The sequence below is a fragment of the Callospermophilus lateralis genome, chromosome 8, assembly GCF_048772815.1.
Source record: "Callospermophilus lateralis isolate mCalLat2 chromosome 8, mCalLat2.hap1, whole genome shotgun sequence".
NCBI lineage: Eukaryota > Metazoa > Chordata > Mammalia > Rodentia > Sciuridae > Callospermophilus > Callospermophilus lateralis.
In genome coordinates this window covers 107,063,707-107,071,087 of record NC_135312.1, presented here as the reverse complement: position 1 = coordinate 107,071,087, position 7,381 = coordinate 107,063,707, and positions in this window count along the sequence as shown.

The following is a 7,381-nucleotide window of genomic DNA, read 5'->3' as shown; positions in this document are numbered from 1 at the left end:
ACGGGAGGTCCTTAGGTGTTCTGGTTTGAACAAGAATTGTCCCCCAAATGCTCCTGTTAATACAAGAATATTCAAAAGTCAATGATTGAATTATGAGAGATGTAACCTAATCAGTCCATCCTAGTTTGATATGGGTCACAGTAATACAAAAGCTGACTAAAACAGAAGTGCCAGCACTGGGAAGTGTTTTGGCTTAGATTTGATGTGTTTCCCCAAAAGCTCATGTGTGAGACAATGCAAGAAGGTTGAGTGTCATGAGCTGTCTGTGGACTGTGTGTGGACTATGTTGCGCATAGTAGCTTCCTGAGGGGATAAGTCTGGCACTGGGAACTCCCTGGGATACTCCCAAAAGGGATTGACCACCTGATGCAGGTGAACTTCCCCCTCAAGCTCTGCCTAAGATCCTATACAACACCTGAGATGGGTGTGACCTGACAGGATGTCAACCAACCTGCTGACTACAAGACATCACAAAGCAAGACTCAGCCCTTGAAACCTTACCCAATAAACCACCAGAGCCATTTTTATGTCATTCTAGTTCAAGAACCCATGTGTACTAGATCTATCAGAGACTTTGCTTTTGTAAATATATTTCTGAGTGTTTGTGTTTTATTATTTGTTAATTATTTGAGATATTAAGATTTAGGGTGCCTTGGACTCCTCTGGGCAGAACCCCCCCAATGAGACACTGGCTGTCTTCCCCGGAAAGTTCAGAGGCAAAGTGACAAGATTTTGAGATTCTGAGATTATCCATTGATATAAATTTACTGGGTGGTAACTGTAGATAGGTAGGGTGTGGCTGGAGTAAGTGGCTCCCTGGGGCTGTGCCTTTAGGGTTCATATTTTGTCCTGGGTGAGTAGAGATCTCTCTATTTCTCTGCTTCCTTGTTGCTAGGTCCTGAGCTGCTTTCCTCCAGCATCCACTTCTGCATAATGTTCCGCCTCATCTTGGGCCCAGAGCTATGGAGTTGGTCAACTGTGGAATGAACCTCTGAAACCATGAACCAAAATTAAAATTCCCTCCTCTAAGTTGTTCTTATTAGTTTGTTAGTTACAAAGATAAAAAGTTGACTGAAACAAGTTAGTATCAAGAAGTGAAGTTATTACTGTGACTAATTTGACTATGCGATTCAGAAGCCTTTGAAGCTGGTTTGTTGGGGGGAGGATTTTGAGGAGTTTAGAGATGCAAACTGGAAAAGCTTTAGAATGTTGTAAGTAGAGCTTAATGGGTGATTTTTGTGGGAGTTCAAAAATCAGAATGCTGATAGCACTGCAGTTTGTAGTCATTTATCATGTGTTCATATTTTAATCCTATACATGAGAAATAATGTCCCCTTATTGAAAATCTAAAAATATGACTATTACCACCTTAATAAGGAGCAAAAGGTCAATAAAAGGAACAATTTCTTTTTAAATATTTTTGGTGATATTTCTGGTATCTAATAGAAAGAATGAAAATAACTCTTAGATTCATTTTTAAGTTAACTTTTATTTTATTTATTTATTTTGCAATACTAGGGTTTGAACCCAGGGCCTCACACATACTAGGCATTCACTGTAGCACTGAGTTACACCCCAAGTCCTTATTCATTTTTTGGAGACAGAGTCTCACCATATTCTTCAGACTGCCCTCAAGCTCACTATCCCCCTGCCTCAACCTCCCAAGTAGCTGGGATTACAGGAGTGTGCCACTGAGCCTGACTTAGATCCCATTTTTCTTTACTGAAAGAATAACTTGTTTCTCAGACTTGAGTAAAATTTGGCAAACATTTTTTTTTTTCAAAATGAAATTGACACATACAGTGAAGAGCCCTCATGGAGCAGAAGAGCCCCACTCCTTTGACATAGTAGTAACTAAGCATTAATGGGAAGTTAATAAGAGTTAATGAAGCTTACATATTGAATATTTCTGATAGTAGCAAAAGAACATGTCCTTTAATTCCCAGATAAACTTAATCAATTGAGGATTTAACTATATAATTTTGCCCATGATAGCTGAACCCAGAGTTGGCTTGGTTGGAACTCAGACTGGTTTTCCTCTTTGATTTCAAGTGTCACTTAAGTTACTAAATGTGATGGTCCCCAAGCCATTTAAATAGCTGTTTCCTTTTACTCCCATAGAATGTGCAACCATCAGAGTTCCCCAAACCAGAGAATCTTTATTGGTGGGGCACAACAGGCTGAAATGTGCTCCTTTTATTTGACATTGCATTTCATGTGGTCAGCTCAGGAGGCAGCAATTTATCCATGAAATTATATATATAGTGTATTTGTGTGTATGTGTGTATGTGTGTGTGTGTATCTGTGTGTGTGTGTGTGTGTGTGAGTGTGTGTGTCTGTGTGTTTGCATGGTTCATGGGCACAGTACTGGGGATGGAATTCTGGGCCTCCTGAATGTTAGGCAAGTGCTCTATCACTGAGCTATGTCCCAGCCCTAAGCAACACTACATATTTACATATACTTTAAATAATTTCCCTTCTAGACCCTGAAGGGAACTTTTCAACTTTCTACACAGACCTTGAATTTCTGAATTAATCTCTCACAAATGGCTTAGTAAAGTGTTTTCCTTCCCCACTTATGGCTCTCCAGGAAGTTGCTACTTTACACGTAACATTGACCAAGGTGGCATTTCTGCTGGAGGTCATGTCACTGCAGCAGATTCTGTGACTAACCCACACACCCTCTTGCCTCTGGATGTCAGGAAAGCTTCACTCTCTCTCAATACCCTCTGTTCATGGGATAGGAAGCCCCAACCCCATGGCCCCTGCAGTGAGGGAGCTGGGCTTCAGTGAGCTTTAGAATGATTTTCAAACCAGAATCTTATATGTGTTTTTGGAACAAAGTGGGAAATGATACAGATTCATCATTGCATTGTTCTTTTCTCTACTGAGTATTTAAAAAAATTTTTTTCCACCACAAAATAGTTCTTTCTTCTCCTCTCCCTCCCCTCTTGTCTTTCCCTGCCCCGCTACTATCACCACCCACCCTACCCCAGGAAATTAGTTTCTTTTTTAGTTGGTATTCTTCTATTATGATCCCCGCCTAATTAAAGACTTGTTCTCAAAATAAAAACTTTTAAATGAGCTTATTTCCATCCTCAGGCTTGTTATGAATCTTCTATTGCTAAATCATTAGGCTTTTTTCAACCAAATCTTACAACTTATGTCAAGTTCATGGGTGTGGTTTTGGGCTCAAGTTCCTTCTACATCCCCCGCTCCATAAAAGCCTTGGAGAATGCTTGTTGTTGTTTTTTTCAAAATGAAATTGGCACATACTATTAACTCTCCCACTTAAAAAAAAAAAAAATGACTCAAGGTAATGGCCACCATGGTTTTGTGCCCAGAGCTCAGAGGAGTTCCTAGGTGGGGAGACCTTGACTCAGGGCAAATGAGGTCCTTGGCATACACGATGGGAAAGAATTTCAGCTTGCAGCAGCAACACAAAGAGTTTTTTCCCCCTAAAAAATCAGGGGCACATTCAAGGAAGAATGTGGGCCATCTGCAGAAGGAGAGACCATGGTCTCTAGGTGTGGGATGTTAATATTTATAGAGGGATGGTTGCTAGGGGCTGGACTAGAGATGGAATCAGGGTGGAGTTACACAATTTGGTGCCAGTTTTTCCAGTGGACTGCCCTTAAGTTCCTTTCTTCAGGCAAGGACATGGGTTAGGGCACAGTCAAGGATACAAGCCAAGGCTGGGTGGCTCACAAACGCTTATTTGGCGTTTCAAAGGTTCATGGCTGTTTCTGGCATTCCAACAGTGCACCAGCGCTTCTCTTTTGAGACTCAGTCTATCTTTCCTTTTATGTATCTCCAAATTTCAGTCTCAATTTCATTATTTCATAACTTTCTAGCTTTTGTTCTCTGTGAAGTTCATGGCAGTGCAAAAACTTCAGTCAATTTGTTTGATGTGGCATAAGGACTAGGAAGGAAGTAAATGTTATGTGTGTTTCTTTGTGAGCCCAGGTGAGGACGTTTGTGTGTAAATACAAAGGGAAGGGGTGAGAAAATTGATGAAAAGGAAACAATAAATGCACACAGTGAGTGCAGTTTTACAACTAAAAAAAATTTTTTTTCAATGTACTCCACTTTTTAAGCTATTTTTACCCGGAAACCAGAAGTCATCTGAAGAATATTCTTTCTTTAAAACATTGCAAACCATTTTCCTGGCTTATTCCTATATGGCAACAACCTTATCCCTGAAAATGAAATCAATTGTCTGTGGGCATCCTTAAAGGATTATTTTTCTCCTGAGAACTTCTAAGATATAAGAATGTGAATGATTCAAATTTTTCAATCTTGCTAACTTTTTCTGTTATTACAGAGTAAGCACGCGCTTTGGAACCAAAGCAGCTGAAGAGGTCCTCAGTTATTGGTTCTTGAGATCACACTGGAAGATCTCATGTGACTTAGAGTAGCAGGCATGAATTTACTTACTAGAAGAGATATAAAAAGAGAAAGAGCGGACAATCTCTAGGGAGACAGTGGGCCAGGGAGGAGAGGGATGGTGTCCTCCAGTTTTACTGAGGGTCCCAAGGAATATTCTATAGAGTCCCACCGAGGGGACTTTAGATTGGCAGCAGGAATGCTTCAGAATTCCAAGTCCCCACTATATGTGGTAAAGATTTAAGGCAACTCTGGGTCACTTTGGTCCATGTTGACCATGGGAACTTGTTCTTACAGATTTTATGATTGGAGGCTTGGCTCCTAATAATCATTTCTCTCTGAATTCTGGAATCTGGTCTGTGTAAAGGTCACAAAAGTCCCCTCTTTCAGGGTAAATTTGAGTTCTCTTTATCAGCAGGGTTGTTTGCTGAGGAACATAACATACTCTATTAACTTAAGCCAGGCAGGGCTTAAGTGAATTGCTTTTGAAAGAAAGCATATGGGGGTCAGCACAGTAGGGCTGGTTTATATAAAGCTGTTCATGGAGCTTGGGGTTGTAGTTCAGTGGTACAGCATGTGTTTAACATGCATGAGGTCCTGGCTTCCAGTCCCAGCACCAAAAACAAACAAAAAATAAACCAAAAAAACTATGCATGAATGTCTGTCCAAAAGCTCTCGGGGAGAGTAGATTGACTTTTATGCCTTTTTATTTTTATTTTTTGTCATGTGCAGGAAGTCTGTATGTATTTTGGGCTCCTTTTTTCTCTGCTGAAGACAAAGCTTGCATTCAGTGGTTAGAAGTGTTCTCTGAGCCAAGCTCCCCTCCACCCAGTGTGGCCTTTTGGCACCCAGTGATTTTCCCCAGATGTTCTATTACTGTACCTGGTCCCAGCCAGACTGGCATAGCCAGAAATGTCTTCCTTCTATTACTAATGCAGAGTCTCAAAATCATCTCTTTGGAATCTGAAACCCTTAGGGGAAGAGTTCAAGGACAAATATGATAGCAAACTTAAATTTCTTCTTTTGTTCTCAAAAAGCATTATTGATTGAGACAAGCCAAAGCCTCGGGGAAAATAGGGAACACAGTGCATGATCGTCTGCCAAAAGAGAGATATTGGTGGCCATCACTCACGGAGCTCAATAAAGGAGCAGGAAGTGGTCCTTCATTTTGTGTCCAGTGGGTGCACAATGGAGACACATCCAGTGTGCTGGTGTGCACACCTGTAGGGATGCAGCCAACTTGAATTGCAACCATCATGATTGCCCTTGAGTAACCTGCTCTGTTTTCCTTACATAGTTTCCTAGCATAACCCAAACGGTTATGATCGTATTTGGGGCTTTCCTTTGATACAAGAATGTGATTGATGCCCTTGATATTAGCTTGAGATAAACCAGGTACATTCTGGCTTGGATGTAGTCAAAATATATATATATATATACCGCTTAGTTCTGACCCAAATTGTGAAGCTCCTGTTGCCACTCATAACCATGATTCTGTCAATAAGTCCCCAATAAACTGTATTCTGTGTAATCCTGGATGTCTGCTTCTTCTTTCAGTCTCACAGCACCTTCTGACTGATTCTCATAATCTGGAGTCAGGTTTTTTCAGAACAATGCTGAACCTCTAGTGGTTTGGGAGCTGGTTAGGTGTGGAGGAGATGGGCAGTAGTGTTTGGTGTTAGAAATCAAAGGCGCCACGAGTATACCTTGGATTGCTCTTCCTTTTATACTCTGTGTATGAGTTTGATAGGGTGGCCATAACCAAATGCCACCGCCTGGACAGCTTAAAAAATATAAATTAATTTTCCTATAGTTCTAGAGGCTGGAAGTCCAAGATCAAGGTGCAGCCTGGTGTGGTTTCTCTGGAAGTCTCTCTCCTTGACTTGCAGATGATTTCTTTTTGCTGTGTCCACAAATGATCTTTCATCTGTGATGCATTTCTAGTGTCTTTTCCTCCTTCTCTTCTTCTTTTCCTCCTCCTCTTCCTCCTTCTTCTTTTTTTAGTTGACATATTATAATTATACAAAATAGTGAAATTCATTCTGCCACATTCAAACATGGACATAACTTGATCAATCTAGTTTCCCAATACATCCCCTCTGCTGACCTCCCTTCTTTTAGCATTAATATTTATTATTAGTGCATTATAATTACATACACAATCAGGATTCACTGTGGTATATTCATATGTGGACATAGTATAATTTGGTAGATTTAGCTCCCCAGTACTTTCCCATGCCTTCCCTTCTCCCTCTTTCTTCATCCCCTTGTTTACTCTATTGGTATCCTGTCTATTTTTGTGACCCCCCACACACACCTTTAAATTTTTTTTTTTTTTAGTTGTAGATGGACACAATACTTTGTTTAACATTTTTATGAGGCGCCAGGGATAGAACCCAGTGCCTCATGAATGCTAGGCAAGCACTCTATCACTAAGCCACAACCCCAGCCTCAGCCACAACACTCCCCTCCACCTTTTTAAAAATTTATTTTCTTTTTTCTCTATAGCTTCCACATTTGAGAGAAACACATTCAACCTTTGACTTTCTGGGTCTGGCATATTTCATTTAGCATGATCTTCTCCAGTTGCATTAATTTGCCAGTGAATGACATAATTTCATTCTTCATTATGGCTGAATAAAACTCCATTGTGCATGTTCTTTATCCATTCATCTGTTGTGGGCACCTAGGCTGGTTCCATAACTTGGTTATAAATACTGGTGTGCATATATTACTACGGTATGCTGATTTTAGTTCTTTGGGATAAATACCAACAAGTGAGATAGCTGAGTTATATGGTTGTTCCATTCCTAGTCTTTTCAAGAAATCTTCATACTACTTTCCAAAGTGGTTGTACCAATGTTCAGTCCCACCAATAATGTTTTCCCCACATCCTCACCAGCAATTGTTCTTGTATGTGTTCTTGATGATTGCTTTTCTAAATCTCAGGGTAGTTTTGATTTGCATTTTCCTCATTACTAAAGATGTTGAACAT